We start from the raw sequence: 25,302 nt of genomic DNA, 5'->3' as shown, positions 1-25,302 counted from the left end.
TTTCTTCTCCAAAACAATTTTTGAAATAACTCCAGCACAAATGCCAGATATTTAATCATCTTCATTTTAGTAAGACATCTGAGGGATATCGCCATGATACTCATTCATGTAGGAAATGAGAAGCAAAAGTAATCAGAGCAAAAAAAAAAATGAACACTGAATAAAGTTGAGGGCTGTTCACTAGCATGGTCTCAGTATTTGTGCGCTTGGAATATGTCAAAATGTGGAGAGGGTCCTCGCCACACAGTAGATTTGGGCTCAGTGTTAAGGGACAACTTGATCGCTTACTGTTAATGAAAAGTCTGCCTCACTGAGCATTTAGGTAAAGGTTGCTAAGAACACCGGCTAGGGAGATGCTCAGTCATTAAGAACAAGTGTTGCTCTTATGGAAGACCACAGTTTAATTCCCAGCACCCACAAGGAGACTCACAGCATTCAGAACTCCAGTTCTTGGAGATCTGAGGCCCTCTTCTGACCTCCAGAAGCACCAGGTGCACGGGTGGTATGGAGACATACATGTGAGCAAAACACTCATGCATATAAAATATCAAGAATAAATCCTTAAAGAAACAGTGTAGAAAACACTGGCGTTCCTATAAATGTTATGGAAAGGATTAACTTTAAAAACAAGATTAGGGTAAATTACTAGGATGATTCCAACTTGAAAATCTCAGTTTAACTTCAAATGTATTCTATATTGTCCTTGAATACCAAACATGTGACAACCTAGAACGGCATTATGCTTCAACCACAGACAGAAATGCATTGTAAGACAACAAAGCCGGCCTACCATTAAAATTATCCCAGGGCCCTGCAAGGTCTCATAAAATAAAAGGGGGAAGAATGAGGGGGCAGGAGAGATGCCTGGGAGGTCAATGGCATGTTCTACTCTTCCAAGGACCTGGGTTCAAGTCCCAGCACTGGCAGCTGTAACTTCAGTTCCAAGGGTTCTGTCGCTCTCTCCTGGCCTCCACAGACACTGCACCCATGACAGACACACCCTTAAGTAAAAATAAAAACAAATCTCTTTTCAAAGTTATATAAAAACTCCCACAGCCTTTGAGAGTAAAGAAGCAACAGTGCTCACATCCACTTACAATCACCACACCTGTGACATCCAAAGCAATTATGGAAAACACGCACTGCAGCCATCGGCTTCATCCCATGACTGTATAAAATTTAAACTACTCACTCAAAAATAATTAAGTGGACAATAAACACACTCTGTGAGTCAAATTGGTAAGAAATTGTAAAGATGAAAATTTCATGGCAGCTCTTCCACCCATTTAACTGCCAAAGAAAAAATAACAATTCATAAAACTATTAGTGATTGTATCACAATTCAAACTACTAGTTACTTTTGGTCTAATTATTTAGAAATGCTATGGTTCTTATAACTTTTTTTAATTATCTATTTTTATTTTCATGAGCATGCGTGTTTTGTCTATATGTATGTTTGTGAAAGGGTGTCAAGTCCCCTGGATCTGGAATTATAGACAGTTGTGAGCTGCGACATGGGTGCTGAGAATTGAACCTGGGTCCTCTGGAAGAGCAGCCAGTAATCTTAACCACTGAGCCATCTCTCCAGCCCCAGTTTTTATAACTTTTTAAAAGTAGGGTTTATATTTAAATTTCTGAATTGCTTTATCACCTCCCATCAGGTGCAACTTTTGTTACATTTATTTGTATGTACGTTCATGTGTATGTGTGTATATGTGTCTCTATGTGTGTGTATGTGTGCATGCATGTGTGTGTGTGTGTGCGTGTGTGTGTATGTATGTATGTATGTATGTGTGTGTAGGTCAAGAGACAACTTGCAAAACTGGTTCTCTCCTTCTATCATATGGGTTCTAGAGACCCTACACATATTATCAGTCTGGCAGTAAGTGCCTGTACCCACACTGAGCTATCTTGCAGGCCCCAAAATTTTAATATGAAAACAAATTGTACTGAATATAATCTCAGATATATCACACAACCTACTAAAGACGTTGTATAATGATCTGAGCTACCATAACAAAAGAAAAAAAACTCACTCAATCTCTTGCTGACAAAGCAACGTTCTCAGCAGGTAAATTTATCAACATTCTGCTGAATTTGCTTTTTTTTAGCCAGAACAGCAGTGTCATAGGACTCGATCTAAGGAAAGCAATCAGCAGATTTTTCATTCACAATGTTAGGGAGTCTTCTAGAAATGTTTCATTATTTAACCAAATGAAAACACACCAGTGTACGCATTTTTCTTAAGTGCTGAAAAATGAATATATATTTTTTGTACAATTCTCTTATATTTCTATGTTGGCAAAGAAAGAAAATGACATGTGGTCAAAATATATTGATAAAAATATTCACTGTGTTTCCACACAGACTTAAAAACCAAGAGGAAACCTTGGGGGTAAACACAGAAGAATGCAGCAGACATCAATGCAGAACTTCTAAAAACCTATGACTATAGCGGTACTCTACATAAACTGGCAGAAACCACACGGCTGATAAATGTTTATAGACTAGAACCATCTATGGAGGACAGGGATGGCGAATGATTAAAACCACCCCCTAGACCAGTGGTTCTCAGCCTTCCTAATGCTGCGACCTCCTCGCAGTTTCCTCACTGTGGTGACCCACCCAACCATAAAATTATTCTCATTGCTATTTCATGACTGTAATTTTGCTGTTATGAATCATAATGTATATATCTGCTGTACAGGATATCTACTATGTGGCCCCTACGAAAGGGTCTTTTGACACCCAGGGGTCGTGACCCATAGGATGAGAAGCACAGTACTGGAGTGTACCACCTATATTCTAATGAGCACTCATGTTTTCTAACCTTAGTGCTGTGTCAGTAGGGATGAGACAAATACAGGGAAAGTTTGGGTTCCGGGACCCATGCCCTATGGCTCACAGCTATCTGTAAGTACAGCTCCAGGATCTAACACCTCTGACCTCCTCAGGCACCGCACTTATGCGTATGTAGATAATACACGTATGTATATATATGCACATATATGAAAATAATAAAACACATAAGTGAAAATAATTAAAATGCAGAATAACCTAACTTTATGGAGTTGAGAATGTTTATGATACAGCCAACTATAAAGTAAAATTCCATCTTTTAGGGAGTGGGGATATGGCTTTGTAGTTAAGAACTCTTTATGGACAAGCAAGAGGATATGCGTTCATATCCCCAGTGCCACAGAAAAGCCTGACATGGCCACCTGTGCTGGTAACCCCTGCATTTGGGGAGTGGAGACAGAGAGACCTCGGGAGCCCACCTACCAGGCAGCCCAGCTGAAACGGTGAGTTTGGGGTTCAGCAAAAAATATTCTGTCAGGAAATGAGGTGCAGTCATAGGAGGAGGAACCTGACATCCTCCCTTGTACATGCTTATGCCTGGGAGCACACGCCGGCACACACATGGCACACTCATGCCTGAGGGCACACACCAGCACACACATGGCACGCTCATGCCTGAGGGCACACACCCAGCACACACATGGCACGCTCATGCCTGAGGGCACACACACATGGCAAGCTCATGCCTGGGAGCACGCACCATCACACATATGGCATGCTCATGCCTGAGGGCACACACCATCACACACATGGCATGCTCACGCCTGGGGGCACACACACATACACATGGCAAGCTCATGCCTGGGAGCACGCACCATCACACATATGGCATGCTCATGCCTGAGGGCACACACCAGCACACACATGGCAAGCTCCTGCCTGGGGGTGCACACACACACACACACACACACACACACACACACACACGCGCGCGCGCGCGGCAATGCTAAAACACCCTCTGTCCACTTACTCGTGATAACCACCACAAACAGGAGCTGTCTTTCCCAGAGAATGCTGTTCATACCACAGAGTAGCAGCCTTCCAATGTCAATAGACTATTTCTTCCATTCTGGCCAAACTGCTCATGAATTCCTAGACAGTCAGGTGACAATGTAGTAATTTTGCCCTTCCCAGAATAGCCTGATCCTAACCTCTTCAGTTTCCCAGGAAGCCCGAATCCTGGTCTTGCTAATTATTCTCCAAGCAGTTTCAGTTATGTCCCAAACCTACAGCTAAAGTCTTCACAGAGTTATCCAAGGAGATGGAGGAGACACACATTCAAGAGAAACACAACAAAGCCCTACCATATCAACAAAAACCATTCTTTCTGAAAACGTTTTAAATGTTATGCATTTTGTGTGTGCATGCATGCTTGTGTGCATATTATGGCACACATGTGGGTGTTAAAGGACAATTTGCAGGAATTGGTTCTCTCCTTCCTCCAAGTAGGCTGATAAATCCCACTGAGATCCTCAGATTGGCAGAAAGTCCGTTTCCTGCTGAACAACATGGCCAGCCTGAAACTAACAATTAATTAGCCAAATTGTTTTGGTTCTTGCTTGTCACATAAAGGGAACATGTGGTCCACTGGCGGGGGGGGGGGGTTACTTTTCTATTTAAAAATGTAATGGCTGAAACATTTTTGGAGGTCATTAAGGCCACTGATTAACGTGTACATTTATTGTATCGATAGTTTTTAAAATTAAGCAATGGAACATGATTTACCTAATTATGACCCTGCAGTTTAGTAAGATCAAACACCGCAGAAAATTCATACAAAGGTTCAAAAGCATAATTTATACGCTTTTATACAAATAATTTGCAATATGAGTCTTAATATCTATGTGAGTTCAGGGGTGTGAGCACGTGTACATACATGCCTACACGTGCATGTGTGTGTGGAGCGCAGAGGACAACCTCAGGGGACAGACTCAGAGACGTTATCCACCTCTTTCGACACAGTCTCTCACCGGCCAGAACTCATCCATTCAGCCCCAGGGATCTCCCTGCCTCTGCTTCTCCAGCACAGGGGCTGCAAGTCACAGCCGGTATTTTCATGAATGTTCTGGGGCTTGAACTGAGGCCCTCATACTTGCAAGCTAAGCACTTTACCAGATGAGTTATTTCGGCAATAAGAGAGCCTCCAGGCTAATCCAACTTTTCAATTAAAGAGAGAAACCGCACTAAGCAGCTCAAGGTCACGAAGCAGGCTACAGCCCTGGCCTAATAAATCTCCCTTCTTCTTTTGTTTATTGCTTCCAACAAGTCGAGCGAAGTCTGACATCTATAAAAGAAACCAGAGGAGCACAAATGCCCACTGAAGATTTAGATGACCTACTTCTCCCAAATTTATTGCACCAAATCAGCTTCTCTGAATTCAAAGAGTGGTATTTGTCACCTTCAGTATCACCACTTGCAACAAAAGATTTTAACAAAGTCGATCATCCTTCATCCAATGATGACATTTCTCAGAACAAATTCTAGAAAGATAATCAGGAATGCACGCACAAATTTATTTTAGGGATGATCACAAAAGGAACCCTTTCTGGGCTCAGAGGCACCCATCTTTAATCCCAGCGCTCAGGAGGCAGGGGCAGGCTAGTCTACATATCAAGGCCATTCAGGGCTATATAATGAGACCCTGTCTCCAAAAAACGAGCACCCTTATCCTTATACACTCCTGGTGAGAACGTGAAGTAGGCCAGCCACTGCAGAAACTGGCATCACGTTTTCTCAAACGCTACAAGCAACCAACTATGTGACCTAGCTACATTAAGTTTACCTGAAAGACAAGTCACCTACCTCTTAGGGGCAGCACCACAGTCTGCCCAGCAATGCTCACAACAGCTAAGGTATGAACCCAACATAGGTGTCCCTCAATAGGAGAATGGAGCAAGAACAGGAGGCACATATACAATGGACAGCACTTTTCATCCAGCCAGAGGAATGGCTGATGGACAGATTAGTTCATCGCCCAGCCCTCATCAGAGATGCTTCTCTCTACAGCAGAGAGTGATGAATCCAGAGACTCACAGCTGGGAAAGGGGCAGGGTACAAGAGGCTATGTATGGGGTTCTCAGCTCTAAACCCCTTCCTCCCAAGGCTCCAGATCATCGCAGGAGATAGGGGTAGAAAGATTGAAGACCCAAAAGAGTAGGGATCTGCAGGAAAACAGTTGGCAGACATGGACTCACAGTAGCTCTGACTGTGTGAAAAATCACCCCCCAAAGGAGTGGCCTATGAAGGGGTGTGGCCTTGCTGAAGTATGGGTGGCATTGTTGGAGGAAATATGTCGCTGTGGGGGCAGGCTTTGAGGTCGCTTTTGCTCAAGCTTTGCTGAGTGTGACACTCAGTCTACTTCCTGTTGCCTGCATATCAACACATAGCAGGTCCTTCTCCAGCACCACGCCTGTCTGCATGCTGCCATGATCCCCACCACGGCAATGAAGGATTAAACCTTTGAAACTGTAAGCTACCACCTCAATTAAATGTTTTCCTTTATAAAAGTTGTGGTGGCCATAGTGTCACTTCAACACAAATGAAACTAAGACAGACCGCACACACAAGACCAAGCCAGCCCTCATCCCAGCATCGACAGGAGAAGGGCATAAAATTATCCTCCCTGGCTGAAGAGATACTGGCAACTGATGGCTGCTGAGGGAAGAGACCAGTTTTGCTTCAGGGATTCGAACACTGAGAGGATCCTCAGGCTCCAGGACATGGGTCTACACCTAGGCACAGTAAGTGGGGTCTCTGGGTTAAAAGCAGAGCACATGAAGTTGGGAAGGCAAACGAAGAGTGGAAGTAGGGAAGAAACTGAAGGCTAAGGGAAAAGGAAAGGTTTGATCAAACCACATTATATTTTTTTAAAAACACATTATATGCATGCAAGAAATTCTCAGGCTGTAAAAAAGAATAATATGTTGTTTACAGGAAAGCAGGTAAAACTAGAGGTAATCACACAAGTAAATGAAGTCATTCTCAGGCAGACAACTACTGCCTGCTTCCTTTCATTTGTGGCTCCTGTGTTTTGTGTAGACACACAAAATTATATATGTACAGGGCTGGAGAGATGGCTCAGCGGTTAAGAGCACTGCCTGCTCTTCCAGAGGTCCTGAGTTCAATTCCCAGCAACCACATGGTGGCTCACAACCATCTGAAATGAGATCTGATGCCCTCTTCTGGCCTGCAGGCAGACACACAGACAGAATATTGTATACATAATAAATATTTTTAAAAAATTATATATGTACAGATGGCATGAAAGTAGAGACAAAACTGTCCAGGGACAAAGAGAAGTAACAGGAGGGGGCACAGAGGACAGAGGGATAGAGGGAGATATGCTTAAAGTACATTACATACTTGAACATTACCTTATATGAGCTGGTATAAAAACAGACATTTCTAGAGTATTCAACCTTCTTTTTCTAGGAATAATGAAATATTGCAGTGGTCAAAGAACAAAAAAAAGGACAGTTAGGAGGGGGGAAATGCTATATTTACAAGATGAAAAGATCCAGTTTAAAAAAATAAAGCTGAATACACTTGACTAACACTACAACTCACTGTGTGTTTTTAAGCACAAAGAGGAGAAACCAAAATATTGATAGTGACTTCCCCATTACCGAAAAGAGCATCGCAATTAAAAGCAACAAACAGACCCTGAAGGAGGGACTCCATCTTTATGACTGACTACACTCACTTGCTCATGCATAAATAAGGGTGATAAAATCTCTCAGGGCTGCGGTGAGAATCAAAAATGAAAACTACTGAAACAGTGCTTGATCTATGGCAGGGAGCTCAGCTTGTTTATCACAGATGCCATCAACAACAAAATCTGCAACAATTCTCCAATAAAGCAATAAACGAAAGCCTGCCAGAATTCCCACACCTGAGGCTGGAGATGGCTCCGTGGCTAAAAGAAGTTGCTGCTCTTGCTGAGAACCCGAGTTTGGTTCCCAGCACCCACCTGGCAGCTCACACCCACCTCTAACTCCGGCTCAGATGGTCTGGTGCCCTCCTGTGGCCTCTGCGGGCACGGCATGCACATGGTATGCATACATATACGAAGGCAAAACACTTGAACATATGCAAAATGAATCGGGAGATGGGTTTTAGAGGTTCTTATTTTATGTGTATGAGTGTTTTGCCTACATGTGGTACATGCACGACACACATGGCTGTTGCCCGCAGAGGTCAGAAGAGAGAGTTAGAACCCCTGAACTGGGGTTATAGAAGGTTGTGAGCTGCCATGACGGTGCTGGGAATCAAACCCAAACCCTCTGAAAGATGAAAGCTCTGAACTGCTGGGCCATTTCCTCAGCCCCAAGATACATTTTTAAAGTTAAAAGCCTATAGTTTGATAGCAATGTTTAATAGTTTTGTGCTTCACAGTAATATCTCTGTTTAGTTTTTTATACATGAAACATTTTAAACAGAATGTCCCTCTTCAATTTCTAGTGGTTACTGGATAATATTATGTCCACTTGTTCCTTTCTCTACCGTTTAGCTTTAAGTTCCGTTCCTCATGGCTGCATGCAATATTGCTGTATCTTGATTGGCAGTTTGTGTGCAGAGTTTTAATTTTCCTCCTCAAAAGTGAGTCTTGAAACAGAACTGCTATCTCAAGTGGTATGAAATGTACTTGGCTCTCCTCCCAGACTAACCTGTCTGTGATGCGGGCACACACCGGCTGCTCCAAACTGCTGATTTTCCCCGTTTTTTTCCACTGTGTACTATAAAGGCCTTAACCGTTGTCTTAGACCTGGATCTTAGTTTTTGGTACGAGTACTTGTTGAAAATTTCTTGGCTCCGTTTATTCCATTTCAAAGATCTCCTTCTTCCCCGGCGAGACTGCTCAGTGGTAACACTCTTGCTGATAAGCCCAGCAACTTGAGTTCAATCCCCAGCACCCACGTGGTCAGAGACCTGACCCCCACAGCTTGTGCTCTGATCTCCACACACATATGCATGTGTGTGCAGGCATGTAACACGAGGCAGTGTAACAGAGATTCATAGCCCTCTTTCCCTTTAGATCCACTTCAGCAGCCCCCTCTCCACTTAAATGTCAGTGCTCCTGATTCTGCAAATTCTCCAAAAAGACTATGAGTCTACTTTATCGGCTAAAACGGGGAGTCCTCGTCTGTTAGGACTCCATGATAAAATTTTGTTTTGTTTTGTCCCCGTCACACTGAAATATTTATGGATGGGGTGTTATGACAAAGAACACACATCAAAATAATCAGGGGCTATGGACCAGAACGGTACAGAGGTCACAAGAGTGTGAGCTAAGGAGCTCACCAACACCAATTCTCCATTCCCCCCTCTCCGTCTAATTTTTTTAACTACATTATTTTGTTTCTTTAATTTTTAAAAGTAGATGTGATGATGAAAATAATGTCTATAAAAACACTTCTACCAAGATCTTCGAAGGCAGGTAATTCAATGATTATAAATAGAACGGGACCAAAACTATTTAAGGCAAAGTCGAAACTGAAGTAAACCTCTACAGTTCTTAGAATCTCAGCGTGCTTGTCAGTAGCTCCCACAGAGAAGCACAGACTCCAAGGCTTTTCCAAACCGTGCCTCTGGCATGCCATGCTGGCTCTCCAAGACAACCTCGGTATTTATATCACGCATTGCAGGAGCACAATCATGTCTCTGTATGTGCCCACATGAACACTTGATAAGTCATTTTACTATGTAGCAGAATTAAATAATTCGAATTCTCTTGGTGCCTGAGTCCTATCTTGGTGTTGAGCTAGGCACATCATAAACACTCGCAGGGCCACAGTTTGCAACAACACAGAGCTTCATTTCTGGACAGAGGCCTCTGAGCTAGGCCAGCATTTAAAAGGGGGTGGATGCACCTCTGAGGAAATATCACCTGACTTGTGCAGAGGAAGCATTTGACCTCTGAGTCAGGTGACCCTGGTAAGGGAGGGACTAAGGAGCCTTTCTAAGGACAGAGGGAGCAAGGGCTACACACCACAAGGGGGTGGGAGGACAGGAACCAGGGGAGTTTCTCAAGCTCTTCACAATTTTAAAAACATACCAAAAGTTTATTCACGGTTCTGTTTTATTTTTTTTTAACAACCTAGTATACATGCACACATGCAGAGGTACCTGGAGCACCCTACAGTATACCGTGATCCCCTCTCTAGTACACATGTGTACACACGGAGGTACCTGGAGCACCCTACAGTATACTGCGATCCCCTCTCTAGTACACATCTGGAGCACCCTACAGTATACCGTGATCCCCTCTCTAGTATACATCTGGAGCACCCTACAGTATACCATGATCACCTCTCTAGTACACATGTGTACACGTGGAGGTACCTGGAGCACCCTACAGTATACTGTGATCGCCTCTCTAGTACACATGTGTACACGCGGAGGTACCTGGAGCACCCTACAGTATACTGTGATCGTCTCTGAATTATTTAGGGAAAAAAAAAAACGATACTTCCATCATTCTCTATGAAAATAATTGTCTTCAACTGGCAAGGAGCAGGAGCTGGAGCTGAGTGTCCTCCCACCCCCCAGGCCATGGACAGGTTACAGCGGACGGGACTCAGGGAGTGGGTGTGCAGACACACTCCTGAGAGGATGACCTCAAGGAGTGGGTGTGCAGACACCCTCCTGAGAGGATGGCCTCGAAGGCTTCCTTCCTGCTACAAAACCCTGTGGCTGCGGCCTGAGCTCCTCTAAAGGGTGCACACACCAGTTTGCTTCCCACCCACACTGGCAAAGTTGCTTTCCTATAAATAGTTGCACACGAAAGAAACATGTGTTGAATTCAACTGACAATATGCAAACTACACGTGACTGTCAAGCCCTTGCTGCTGAAATACCAGGTACCTACATGCTGCCAGGTACAGATCAATCATTTTGTATTATTTGAAAACTCATCAACAAGCTCTAAATTTTTTAAATATGTATTTTGTATGTGTGTTCATATATATCGGCATGCCCATAAAGTAAATGTGTTCATAAATGATAAAAGAACAATTCACTTAACATTATTCTAAAGTTCACTCGAATTACTAGCATTTAGTTTTGATGGTACTTTTTTTCTTGTTAGTTTAATGAAAATTAATTGTTTATGATTTTTTTTAAAAAAAATAAGCAAAACTATAGGCCCAATACAAAAGGAAAACAACAGTGAATTTCAGTCCAGCCATGACCTGCGGCAGTCCCCAGGCAAGCAATTCTTAGCTGCAGAGTTTCCTCTACTTTTTGTTTTAAACACAATAACTTGTTCAAAAACAAACAGAATTCTCAATGGCATAGTAGCTGTTCCTGTATACATTAACTTTCAATACTTTATTATGGTTTAATTTACATAGGGGCAGACTCTACTTAAAGGTTTTTGATTTTGATCCACAATCAAGTGTTTGATGAGAACAATGTGGTAATTCCCTGTATTTTTATGATACTATAAAAACATGAACATAACACTTCCTACGATCTCCTGAAAATTCAATACAAACCCACCTTTCTATAACCCTGAAATTTTAAATTAAATTACTTAGAAAATATCTATAATTTTACCAAAAAAAAAAAAGTTTCTGGTTTTCAGATGAAGATATTTCTGCAACATCCAAACATTGTTTTCTACGAGGGACAATTTTAAATTCCAGCTCCAATTCCATCCCTCTCTAGATGTGAATTGCTATTAGCATGAGGCCTATTTTAAAAAAAAACAGAAACCTGCCAGGGGTGCTTCAGGAGGCCAGGAGGCCGAGGCAGGTGAATCTCTATGAGTTCAAGGCCAGTCTGATCTACAGAGTGAGTTCCAGGACAGCTAAGGCTACGTATGGGGAAGGAGGGGGGAAAGAGATCCTGTCTCAAAAACAAAGACTAAAGAAAAGTAGAAACTTTGCATTGCAAAAAAGAAAAAAAAAATAGCAATAATGTGGATGGAGAAGGAGGGTATCAAGGACTGTTAATGGGAAAAGGTATCTTTGGGGGCTGGACTGGGAGCACAGCTCAGCTGGCAGAGTACATGCCCCGATTCACAGAGCCCCCGTTTGTGATCCCTAGGACCAAATCAGCTAGGCATGTTGTTGGTACCCACGTATAACCTTGTTGTAATAGAGGCTTGCTCATTTCCCTACCGCCCCACAGCTCAGACCTGAAATAATCACACAGAAACTATATTATTTAAATCACTGCTTGGCCCATTAGCTCTAGCTTCTTATTGGCTAACTCTTACATCTTAATTTAACCCATTTCTAGTAATTTGTGTATCGTCACATGGCTGTGGCTTATTGAGTAAAGTTCCGGAGTCTGTCCCTGGCTCTGCCTCCTTTCTCCCAGCATTCAGTTTAGTGCCCCCCCCACTGCCTACCTAAATTCTGTCCTATCAACAGGCTAAGGCAGTTTCTTTATTCACCAATGGTATTCACAGCACACAGACGGGAATCCCACATCATAACCCAGCACTTGAGAGGTGGAGACAACAGGCTCAGGAATTCAAGATCATCCATGACCATATCAAGGTCAACCAGGCTGCATAAGATCCTATCTTTTTTTTCTTTTTCTTTTTCTTTTTAAGGACATCTCTGAACCAGCTATTGTCATGGCATTTCCACCAGTCAGAAGCAGTGTCTCATGCCATTAGCTGTCCTACAGAGCTTCTAGAATCTCCAATAATGGCATTTAACCACACGAGCCACGTTGAAGAGGTCTACAGACAAAACAGAAGACAGACATTCATGTTTCAGGTGAGTTATGAGTTATGAGTCCGTCTGAGTTACAGTCATGTACAAAACAGACAGGCTTCAGTTGGTATGGAGAAGGAGGCAGCCCTCCCTGCTCAAAGACAAATTAGGAAAACAAATTCTAACTCCAACTGCTTCCTGCTGCCATGTAGAAAGCTAAGAAAGAGAGTAATTCTTTTTCTTCCTTTTAATATATTTGTATTAATTCCTTGAAAATTCCACAGATGCACACAATGCGTTTTCATCGTTTTTACTTCCCAGTCTTCCCCCAGCTCCTCCCTGGTCCATCTCCCACTCCACGTGTGATTCTGCAAAAGCCTTTTCAGTTACATGCTCAGTAAACAGCACTGCTTCACTGCAAGTCTCCCCAGCACAACTCCCGGGGTGCCTGGCCCTACAGCCAGATGCTATCGCGTGCCCCCAGTTACATAACAGCTCTTGGCTCTGCCCTCTGAAGTGGCTATCTGCTACTGCCGCCTCCCCACATTCATGAAAGAAAGTATTGTGCTGGGTACCGATGGGCCCAGCTGATGGTCCCTCCCTAGAAATGTGTAAAAGATAACAAGGAATTTATTCAGACCAACATCCTCTATACAGAAAACAACACATTTTGAAGTTAGTAATAAAACATTCCAAATTGGTTTGGTCACTACAGATGACCATATAGAACAAACATGCCACAGAACTGCCTCCTCCTCTTACAGAGCACAACCAGTAACCGAGAGAGAGCCCCCATACAGGAGTCAGCAAGGCCCCTCCGACTCCACCCACAAACAGGCTTTTCTCAGTGGTTAACCTTGGTCTAAGAAAACTACAAATATAAGAGGGGAGAATTCAGAGCTGGTTCGCTGCACCCCAAGAAATGACACCCTAGAAATTCCAACCAATTAAGAACCTATCAAGAACAACAAAACAAGCATCAGTCACTGACAGCCAGCCACTAGGTAGGACTGTTACAGTGCTTCACAGGCACACCTTCATTATAATCCCACTAAGCACAACCTGTGTCGAGGCTCAGCTTCACAGACAGGGGAACTGAGAGCACCATCAATGAACTCTGAAATACCGCACTTCTGGTCAGTGAACTCTGAAATACCGCACTTCTGGTCCTCTTAACACGAAAAGCTACGACATGGAGCCGCGTCAGATTAAGCATGCAAATACAACTGCGATTCCAATACATTCTTTTTTTATTTTATTGTTTGTATTGAGCTATATATTTTTCTCCACTTCCCTCCCTTCCTCCCCTCTCCCCTTCTACTCCCATGATTCCCACACTCCCAATTTACTAGAGGTTTTGTCTTTTTCTACTCCCTTTGTAGATTAGGTCCAATATATCCTGATGTGATCTAAACTTCAGAACTCCCAAAACAGGATCATTAAACATAATTAGCACACAATTTCTACTAAATATTTCATGAAATGAATTCATCATAAGAAACTTTAAAAAAAAACATATTGTGATCAACAAATCAAAGATCAATTTTATATTTCATATACTAACCCTAATCCCTTTTGGTCAGGTCTAATTATGCAAGTCCAGTGATAAAGGGAAGTAACAGCCTCATTTCAGCCATGATTCTTAAAAATAATCTCTAGTCTAAAGCACAAACATCCTGAAGAAGGAGACTAACGCTTTTAAACAGTGCTGCTGTGCACAGCTGTGCACAGCTTTGAGGGTGGACCTGACAAGTACATGGAGGACCAACCGCCATCCTGCGGTTGATATGAAAACCTCTCCTGAGTCTTCGTGTGCCTCCTCTGCTTCACCCCAGCTCTGTGGTAAGAGCATACTTGGTCCTGGGCTCAGTGTCACAGAATTCAGAGTCATCGGAATAAAGTACGGTCTCTGGACCAGCGTCACTACCTAGCTTATGTTGACCTTCTCACTCAGGGTCATGAGATACCCAGAAATCACATTAAGACAAAATTAAACTGACATACGAACCAGAGCAGTGATTCTCAACCTTCCTGATGATGTGTGTGACCCTTTAACACAGTTCCTGACATTCTGTAACATTTCTGGTACTTTTATGAACCGTAACGTAAATATCTGTGTTTCCCAATGGTCTCAGGTGACCTGTGAAAGGGTTGTTCACGCCCCGCCCCCTCCAAAGGCACCAGGACCTATGGGTATAGAACCACTGCATTGGAGTAATGCATGCAGGGAAAGGTGATGTCGTTAAAGCCTTCTAGGAACTAAGCACCAAGAAGCGAAGGTGGCATGTAAACACCCCAGCTGTCCATCAAGCCATGCCCTACACAGACCACATGCAAATGTGGATAGGATGGGATCTGCAACCAGAGATGTACCCTGATGGGCGTGGCTCACCCAGGTCTCAGACCCTTCTTAACCGTTTCATGGGAGACTATTTCAAAATGGTACAGATATGGTTGCTGAAAAGACAAAAGTTATCTTTTAACACGCCAGGCTTCAGAACTCACACTGTGATTATAGTAAAAACTAATTCTCATGTGGATCTAAAAATGGGGAGGGGGAGACTTGAAGAGGGTCAAGTGAGGCAGAGGCATTTCTCCCACCTTGGCAGGCCAGGGCTGCCAGTTACATGAGCCCCACATGGAGGGCATGCAGTCTCTGACAGCTTCACCTTCTAGGGCGTTCACAGACCCATCAAACCAGGAATTTACACGGAATTTATTGGTTTTGTAGACTCTCCATTTCATAGGTAACTTCTTTATCACTCTCCCTAAATATATAATTACTGGCAATCAGCAGCACAAGGTAATTTGTGTCTTACCTATGAATATCTAAGGTTTGGAAATTATTTTTGAAAACTCTAAAATCCTATTCCCAGAAACTAAGTCTCAAATTCCTAATTTCAGCTTAAGCAAGTTCATTTAAAACTTCCATTGCAATATTTGACCTTAATATAAGCAGGGCACTAACGTTAATATTGTTGAAATATTTAAAAATTGCAATATGTCTTTTAGGTAACTTGCTTTTTAAATGGATTTAAAAGAATTGTGCTTTTGGGCATGGTGGCACTTGACTTTAATCTCAGCACTTTGGAGGCAGAGGCAGGCAGATCCTTTGAGTTTGTAGGCCAGCCTGGTCTACAGAGAGAATTCTAGGACAGTTAGGGCTACACAGAGAAACCCTGTCTTGAAAATAATAAAAAATAAAATAAAATAAAATAAAAAGCTTATGTTCTCCTACATTTCAGATCCCCCAAAATAAGTCCCATATGGTAATGATCCAAAATTTCATTATATAGAAATACTAAAAAGCAAAAAGCAGTTTTTTAATTCAATAGTTGAGCCAAAGACACGAGAAGATTAATATCTGAAAATTCTTCTATAAAATAGATCAGCAATTATCACCCTCAACGAAAACCCATTTCCATTATGACTTCAGAACAGTGGTATTCCCTGACAAAGCTGTGCCCAAGTGGCAGTTACAGAACACTGAGACACAGCAACTCAATAGACACGGCAGCCTATGGTAAAGGAAGAAGGGAGAGGGAAGAAACCTACAAGGATTTGTTTGTAATGATAGTCATCTTACAAGCTGTCTCTAATGAGCAAGCACACCATCTCCTCACAAATGAAACATGTTGACCAGCCCTGACGGTCAAACAATACCCGGTGTGAGCAGTAGGTAAACTAACCCTGTCAATAAGCAGGGTTATTATTGATCACTTTTAATCAAGAAATCAGCCAGAAGGACACTCCTCCACATGATTATGAGGGGAGTGCACAGGTACCTTTAAATACACTTCACAGTCACAACTGTAGTGGCCACTCTCTGCCACCGTGAAAACGGCACGTTTAGTGTCCTAACTACCCTTTCCTCCGAGTCCCCAGGATGCTGGTGCTGCTGCAGGCACACACTTCTGTCAAATCAGTGTGGAGAGTCAGGCGTTATCTGACGTGTGCTGAAGTGTAAAGATGGCTTCAAAAGGCAAGTCAGGCCTTTCTGAGGAATAAGGTCACACTCACTTCCTGACCGGTCTGGTCAAGGTGCCTGAAGCACTGTATCCGACACCTGTCTCTTCTTAGAGATCCCCTGACTCCGCCTCCTAATCTCACACAACTCAACACAATTCTCCTCAGTCCCATGAGCTCTGAAATGAAGAACATACAGTTCCTTTCACTACGAGTAAACCCAGGACTGTTCCTAACATAACAAAGACCACCGTGAGTCTTGGAGTTGCCATTAGCAATAAAGGAAAACAGGATATGTAGGTCAAGACTAAATCTCACCGACAGGCTCTTAAACGGATTAGGGGAAGTTAGGTGTAAGCCTTCAGGAAACAGGAAAAAACAGGGTAGAAGCATGTGGGCAGATGTGTCACGATGGAAAACCAGGCTGAGGAGAAGCTGAGGCGGGAAAACATGACTGGTGCTTGGTTGCCCACAAGAAGGGAGCCTCAGGAATCTAAAAGACATAATACCTCATCCCCAGGTGAGACATCGCTCCTCCCCAGTGAAGGAAGGGGCTGTGGGGCTTGTTGAGAATGTAAGTATTAGAAGAATGGATCAGGTCTTCAGGGTCTCGTGGAGGGCACCATGGCCTTGGATATCTGACCCTCAAGTGCTGGGATTAATAAAAGATGTACACTACTACACCCTGTTGGTGTGTTGCTGGGCATCAAGCCCAGGACATGTGCGTGCCAGGCAAGCCCTCTACCAACGGGCTACAGCCCCAGCCACTACATGATCTGCCATTTCTAAGTTGTTTCTTGAAGCCGATTGGGTGGTAAAGGACTAAAACAGGGTGGAACTTTCTTTTTTAAATCTGACTAGCCTATAGAGTTCTTTTAGAGACCGCAGACATAAAGATACAAGGAATAAGTTTGTCCTGGAGCAGAACTAAGAACTGTTCACAAATGAACTAACAGGCACCATCACTGCTGTGTATGCTACCACTGTCTTCGTATAGCTACTGGCCTACCTCTCTGTGCACGGCATCCCATGACGGCCCGAGTGCCTTCAGGGACCGTGTGATTTTTCTCCACTATATTCTGTTTTCACTTATTTTTAAGACAAAAAAAAATCAATGTGTATTATAATCTCAAAAGTCAATTTAATGAGATCCAGAATCCAGTGGCAGGTGAGAGGCCTATGGGGGATCATCTTGTTAAGGGTCACTGAAGAGGGGAGACCCGCTCTTGTGGTATAGGATCTTAAACTGTGTAAGAGAAAATGAGGGAGAGGGACAGAGACAGAGAAGGGAGAGAGTAAGCACAGGCCTCGACATCCCCACTCGAATGGACTGTATCTTCAACTGTGAACCCACACGAACCCTTCCCTCCTTCATTTCCCAGGTTGTCTGGGTTACTTTTCTCCTCAGCGCTATGGCATACATCACGAGAGAAGTAAGGCATTCAGCCATTCTCATTGGGAGCTGACAGGCACGCCTTCCTGGCATTTTTAAAGCTAGGGAAATGGGGGGGGGTGCAGTGGGACAATAGTCTGGTACTCTGTCAAGTTCTGTCAGTTGTGTTGCTTTAATAAAATGCTGATTGGCCAATAGCCAGGCAGGAAGTATAGGTGGGGTGACCAGACCTGGAGAATTCTGGGAAGAGGAAAGGCTGAGTCTACAGTTGTCACCCAGACACAGAGGACACAAGATGAGAAGGCCTCACTGATAAAAGGTACCAAGTTAGTCATGTGACTAACATAGACAAGAATTATGGGTTAATTTAAGATTTAAGAATTAGTTAATAGGAAAGCCTGAGCTAATAGGTTAACCAATTTATAATTAATGTAGGCCTCTGTGTGTTTCTTTGGGACTGAACATCTGTGGGATCAGGTGGGACATAAACCTCTGTCAACATGGGGGGATATTGGTACTCAGGAAATGAGTAGGGTGTTCTGGTACTCAGGAAATGGGGAGGGGTGCTGGTGATCAGGAAATGGGGAGGGAGGACGTTAGTACTCAGCTCACTTTCTCCTTGTCTTCCTTTTTATTCAGTCTTGGTCTTTGGCACATGAGATAGTGGCTCTGGTAAGTCTCCCCTCCCGCATTAACCCTATCCGGAAATACACTCACTCAAGATGTGTGACACCCTTGATTTTAAATCCAGTCAAGCTGATAATGAAGATGAACTATCTATCAAGGGTCTAGGTAGGCAGCCCAAGCTGTCTTCAGATTGCATTCTCCCTTTGCCAGTCTTGGGTCTCAGTTTCTCGGGGGAAGAATTTTTTTTTTTCTTTAAACAAAGCAAATGAGATGACTCCTTCAAGCTAGCCAGGTGCTGTACATCTGCTACAAGATCCACTCTGACTCAGCATCCTTCCCTACTGTTTCCGGTGTCTACAAAATGCCACCAGGACTTTTTTCATCATCAAGTTAAGCCTAACGATCTCTCAAATCTCAGTTTAAATGATCATCAAATTGCAACCCATAACCTCTCCGATTTAATAATGCCCAGACCCTTGAATTCTCTCTTGACACGTTAACCACACATTTAGACCCGCATTTAATATGGATTCCCCAAGGAGATCACTGCCCAAGGACAGGGATTATGACTTACCACCTCCTGCCAAGCCACAGGACTTCAAACTCTGGCAGGTATTACTTACTGCATTCATTTTAAATAAAGCCGCAAAGGGCCTTCTCTTTCTCAACTAGGAAGATAGCCACCATACCAACAGCTGATAAAAGGGATGCTGGAACACTGGTTCCATGGATAAAGTCAAATTCTATCTGGGGAATGTTTGAAGAAATAGTTGGAGTCTGGGCTATATAAAGGGAACTATTAAATATCAAATGATCAGAAAAATAAGTGGTCCCCCAATGGAGAAGGGATTAAAAAAAAAATGAAACAGGCAGGAAGTAGATTAGAGAATATCTCTGCTGTCAAGAGGAAACGAAGGGTTGGTATTCCTTATAATAAAAGAGCTTATAAAGAAAAAAAACACTAGAAACCCAAAATGGGGAGGGGCTAAGGGAATGCAATGCAAGAGGCAGAAATGCAAATGTGACTTTACAATACAAAAACCAATCCCGTCCAAGAGGAGGAAGGTGGAAATTAACTTAGTAGGACCCCCAAAAGTTTGCAAATATATTTTATGACATAGTTGGGTATACCCGAACACCCACTGATGAGAACAAAAGTCTTAACTCTCAGGCTATATCTGGAAGTAGCTAATAAACCTGCACATTCACTTAGCCTCTGACTGTACAAATCCACTTCTAAGCACCCGCCTGAAGTATGAAGCATGCGTATGCTCACTGCAGTGTACTTCATATTAGCAAAAGCTTAGAACAACCCAATTCTGATACGTTCAATGAGGTATTCTGTGGCTGGAGAAAAGATAACCAACAAACTGGTAAAGAGTGATTTTCAGAATATGTCAAACAAAGGAAGGAAGGTCTATAGTACACTCAGTTTATATTAAAAAGAGAGAGAAGAACATAACCTGTCTAAATGTGTTTTATCTTATTTATTTTGTGACGGGGTCAGGAGAGGGCCTTGGATTCCCTGGAACTGGAGTTACAGGTTGTGGGCTAACTGCCACGGGTACTGGGAGCTGAACTGTAATCCCCCCGAAAGAGCAGCAAGTACTCCTAACTGCTCAGTCATCTCTCCAGCCCCACCTGTTTATACTTGAACAAATCAACTGAAATTTTTGAATGGTTTTCTTAAAAGAGGAAAAAAATAGGAAGTAACTCCTTTTAATATACCTTGTTTTGTGGATGTTGTCTTTGGATCCACGAAACTATTACATATGACTGCAAAATAACATTACATCTTATAAGTTATTGTGTTTCTAAATAAGTATAGCCAATTGTTGGCTTGACTACACAGAGGATTATTATGGGATGTCTGAGAGGCATGCCAAGGGCTGCCACCTCCTGGTATTCACACCCATACACAAGCCCTCCTCTTCAGCATGGAGTGGGTTTGGAGACTTTTCTGGGAAAACAGAATGCCGAAGAATGCCAGTGTTCATAGCAAAGCAACCCATCAGCAACAAAAAGGCAACAACTCAGTCTCCGAAGTGCGGAGTGCGTTTCGTTTTAAAATGTGGGGTCCCAGCATAATGTATCCATTTGGCCTTTTAAAAACGATGGCCTGGTCTACAGAGCCAGCTCCAGGACAGTCAAGGCTGTGCAGAGAAACCCTGTCCGAAAAACAAAAATATGATATTCTGATGCATGCTGCCCATAAATGACCTTGATAACATGCTGAGTGAAATAAGCCAGTCACAGGTGGCAAAATACTGGTATGACTCCACACAGGAGGTCGTCAGACCCTGAACAGAAAGCAGTGCCACAGGGATGGGCAAAGGCAGAGTTACACTGAATGGATACTGTGAATCCATTCAGCTCAACCAACTCAACTGTGGAACAGCAAAAGGATCTGTGGATGGAAGAGGGTGATGAATGAGCAACAGTGCCTTATGCCACTGAACACATATATACACTTAAATACAGTCAGGGTGGGCAACTGTATATGAGGCCCTAGGTTTAATTCCCAGCACTAAAGAGAAAGAAACAAAATTCTGGCCAACAGCCAGGAAGGATTTAAATCCTGCCAAAAGTCGCAAGGGTGAGCCGGGATGCACCACAGAAGTTTCTGTGACCCTCCCCCCTCCCAGATGAAATGACTGTGGCCCCAGAAAATATCACCTAGCGGTTTATGAGAAACTCTGGCTAGAAGCACTCAACCAAGCTGAACCCCAAAGAAACAGACTGACACCAAATGACAGATAATGACAATCACTGGGGTAAACTGGGACATTAGGGAAGACTCCGTTACACAGCAACAGATAACTAACGCACCCGGTACTTTTGCTAAGCATTCTTAGGGGCATGTGCCCTATGTCCAGAAACAATTCACCAGTTCCACCCAGAGGACATGAGAGAGAGAGAGAGAGAGAGAGAGAGAGAGAGAGAGAGAGAGAGACAGAATAAAACTTATAATGCCTACTTATAATACCTATAAAAGAATCCAGGGCAACTAGACTCCACCAGCTGGAGAAAGGACAAACAAATGGTGGCATTTCACACAATGAAACAGTAAACATGGGTAAAAGAACTGTCATTCTGCACAACAGAGGGGAATCGCACAGACATGTCAATCAATGGGGGGGGCTTCACAGACACCTGCAATGTTTGTTTCTCTCGACTGGGTTGTATTTGATTGGTTGGTTTAGGTTTTGTTGTTGTTGTTGTTGTTTGTTTTGAGGCAGGGTTTCACTATGTAGCTCTGTCTGGCTGTCCTAAAACTCACTATAGATCGGCCTGGTCTTCAACTCACAAAGATCCAGCTGTCTCTGCTTCCCGAGTACTGGGACTAAAGGTGTATACCACCATACCCAGCTAGTTTGCTCTACTGAGACAGCCTCAAACCCACAGCAATCCTGCCTCAGTTTCCAAAGTGTAATAATGAGTCACCATGTCCAGAGCCATAAATAAATTATTTTTTAAAAAAGCCAGAAGGGACTCTCTTATTGATCAGAGTCTTGTATATGAGTAACTATTTAACGTTCTATCCATATTATTCCTGGTGTCATAAAGAACCAGATTTGTAGCTGAAAGAAATTAATATAAAATGAAGAAATAAACACAGTATGATGCTAAAACTAAACTGAAAGCATCAATTTGTATGAGAACCCCTAGAGCCTGGATTGTATTCTTAAAATTCCACTATACAACAACAACAAAAAGAATCAGGATTCCTTTGAGACTGCTGACACCAGGATTGGGGAGGCAATGTCACTCCAGGTAACCAAGAAGCTACTGCAGAAGTTATCCCAACTGGATAACAAATACATGCTCCATCTAATACACTAAAAAGAACTACAGTGTTAAAATGTTTCTGTTTTGCAACCCCTGGAACAGTTCAAGAGCCCCCCGAAACAAGGGGTCAATGACCAATTTTTTAAAATAAAGTTTAATTACAACATAGCTGTAGCCATTCATTTACATTGACTGGTTGCTTTCCCTTTACCTTAACAGTGGTATAAGCCACAAACCAACCTTACAGGAAACAGAGAGAGAGAGAGATCTATCAATCCCTGACCTAATTGCCAATGGGGTGCAATGCCTTATGGGAGATTGGGGAAGGCCTGAATACTTGGTATGGTTTGATTAGGAATGGCCCCCATAGATTCATGTGTTTGAATGCTTGGCTCATAAGGGCTGACACTACTGGGAGGTGTGGCCTTGCTAGAGTATGTGTTGCCTTTGTTGGAATAAGTGTGGCCTTGTCGGAGGAAGTGTGACACTGTGGAGGCAGATTTTGAGGTCTCAGATGCTCAAGCCAGGACTGGTGGGACTGTCTCATCCCGTTGCTTGTGAATCCAGACGTAGCAGAACTCTCAGCTTCTATTCTAGCACCATGTCTGCCTGCATGCCACCATGCTTCTCGCCATGACAATGGACTAAACTTCCAAAACTGTAAGCCACCCAGTTAAATGTTTTCCCTTAAAAGAGTTGCCGTGAGTCAGGTGGTGGTGGCACATGCCTTTAATTCCAGCACTTGGGAGGCAGAGGCAGGAGGATCTCTGTGGGTTTGAGGCCAGCCTGGTCTACAGGACAAGTTCCAAAGCTACACAGAGAAACTGTTTCAAAAAACAACAACAACAAGAAAACAAAACAAAACAAAAAAACCCAGCTGCCATGGTCATAGTGTCTTTTAACAGCAATAGAACCCCTAAGACAACACATAAACTAAAATGAAGACACTGATTTCAATAGCATAGGAAGGGAATAGTCCCAAGCAAAGATGAGGTAGAAGACAGAAGAGAAGGGAGTAAAGAGGGTACAGAACTTGGGGCTCAATCCTAGGGCACCAACGCTAGCTGATTAATTGCTTCCAGCTGCTCCTAGCCTTCTTCAAAATACACCTGTTTTTTTTAAGGGGTTCTAGGCTGGACTCACTGACCTTGAAAAGCAACTAAGGTGAGCATAGCCAGACAGGTCCAGGAAATATAGCACCACTAATGCAGTAGAGAACAGTAGAAAAGAGGAGAGGCCAAAGAAGGGGAGTCCTGGGGGTCAGCAGAAGAGAAGACTAAGGACGCAGGAAGAAAAAGATGAAAGGCAGCAACTTGCAAAAAGAGGCACTAAGTGCAAAATATTCTTATAGCAGGCATCTTACTCCTGTCTTGTAACTCACTAATAGACCAAAATTGTCTCACCAGATGGGAGAGGGAAGAAACCATACCCTCAAATAAAATAAAATAAAATACAAATTCTTTCAATTTGTTTGTTGAAGTAACCAGGTATTACATAAAACCTTTTTAAATAAACCCACAAACAATTTCATTGACTCATTGCATGCAGGAGAAAACTGATCTCTAAGACTAATTAGTTTGCACTCTTTATGTAGTTGACAGTAAGAATTAGAGTTGAACATGGGGACCCCTACCTTACTCTGCTGCTGAGGCCCCTTCTAATGCCAGGCCTCCTACCTGGTGACTTCTCTAGTATTCTAATAGTCACTTGGCAATTTCGTTCATAAATAGCAAGTCTTTGGTAAACAGGTATTAACTGCCTCAAAGGGGACCTCAAAGGGGGCCACCCACTGTAGCTCTGTGTTCTGCTCAAGCTTCCTCCTCTGCCCTTTCTGTCCACTTATGCTCTGAGTAAACCTCACATATGAAAAGGCACATGCAGGGCCATGCACTAAAAGCAGTTGACATCACACCCCAGTCTAAAGATGTCCGTGGATGTTTTTGCATGAATTCCAGTCACCAAGACTGGAAGAAATCATGGAGAACCAAAAGCCAATCAAGTACACACTCCAGGTTCGTGTGTCTGTTACTCTGGACTGTCTGAGTCTCCCCCAGGAAACTAATAAAATAAAATATTTTTAAGGTCTGGGGATGATGGGGTGAGGGCAGTCAATTGACTTGGCTAGCAACTGAGGGGGCAAGGCCTGCCCAGAGCGTGAGGAGTAATGCCCAGTAAGCCAGGGACCCCAGCGGAAGAACAGCAGAAAGAGGAGGCGGCCGTTACCCGGTCCTCTCTCTCTACTTCCCGTCACTTCCCTTTGCCATGCCTTTCTACCATCACAGCGCTGCCACCGGTAGAAAAGCCCTGGAGTCATCTGGCCACAGCCTGATGTCTCTGAAACAGGAGCCCAAAGAAATCTTTACTCTCTTTAGGTTGACTTGCTCAAATATTTTGTCATAGCAATGACAAGCGACCAATGCAATTATTTTTATATGTATCATTCACTAATATTAGGTATCATGTTATAGCAGTAAGGCAGTACAGAACTGTTTTAAAGCTCCCAAAAAACCTGTTACTGCTACTTTTAGATGTAGTTCAGAAGAAATTACCAAAAATAACTATGTCATATATAAAAAGGGAGAGCCTAGGAAAGGCAGTCCAAAGAGCAACCATCTCATGGTTCCCAGACTCTGAAGGGGCAGGCACCAGCCTGACAACCCCAGTTCCAACCACAGGACCCATGTGATAAAAGGATAGACACCCTCAAGTTCCCCGTGTAGGACCCAGCCAGGACAGCTCAATAGAGGCCTGAGTCTCAATAGTTTTCCCTAAGGCAATACCTGGTAGCAAGAAAGACCACAAACTGAGACTACCCAGGCACCACCCAGGAACAGACCATCCAAAGGAAATTCCTAACACTCCAACCGTTGTAGATAGGATCACCTGCCAGCACACATTGCTTTTCACCAGGACAGCCCTAGACAAATGTCAGCCAATCAGGGGTCCTGAACCTTAGAAATCTCTCACCCCTACCTTTGCTACTACAAAAACCCAACCCTA

General features: G+C 43.2%; 1 protein-coding gene across 2 annotated transcripts in view; it reads right to left on the bottom strand.

The window, feature by feature from the left end:
• Positions 1–25,302, bottom strand: part of Fryl (FRY like transcription coactivator) — a 237,554-nt gene that overhangs the window by 172,676 nt on the left and 39,576 nt on the right. The gene's annotated exons all lie outside the window — the stretch shown is intronic.

The sequence above is a fragment of the Myodes glareolus genome, chromosome 8 (genome assembly GCF_982192425.1).
Source record: "Myodes glareolus chromosome 8, mMyoGla1.1, whole genome shotgun sequence".
Taxonomy (NCBI): domain Eukaryota; kingdom Metazoa; phylum Chordata; class Mammalia; order Rodentia; family Cricetidae; genus Myodes; species Myodes glareolus.
The sequence above is the reverse complement of the archived record's forward strand: the minus strand, read 5'-3'. Positions and strand labels throughout refer to the sequence as shown.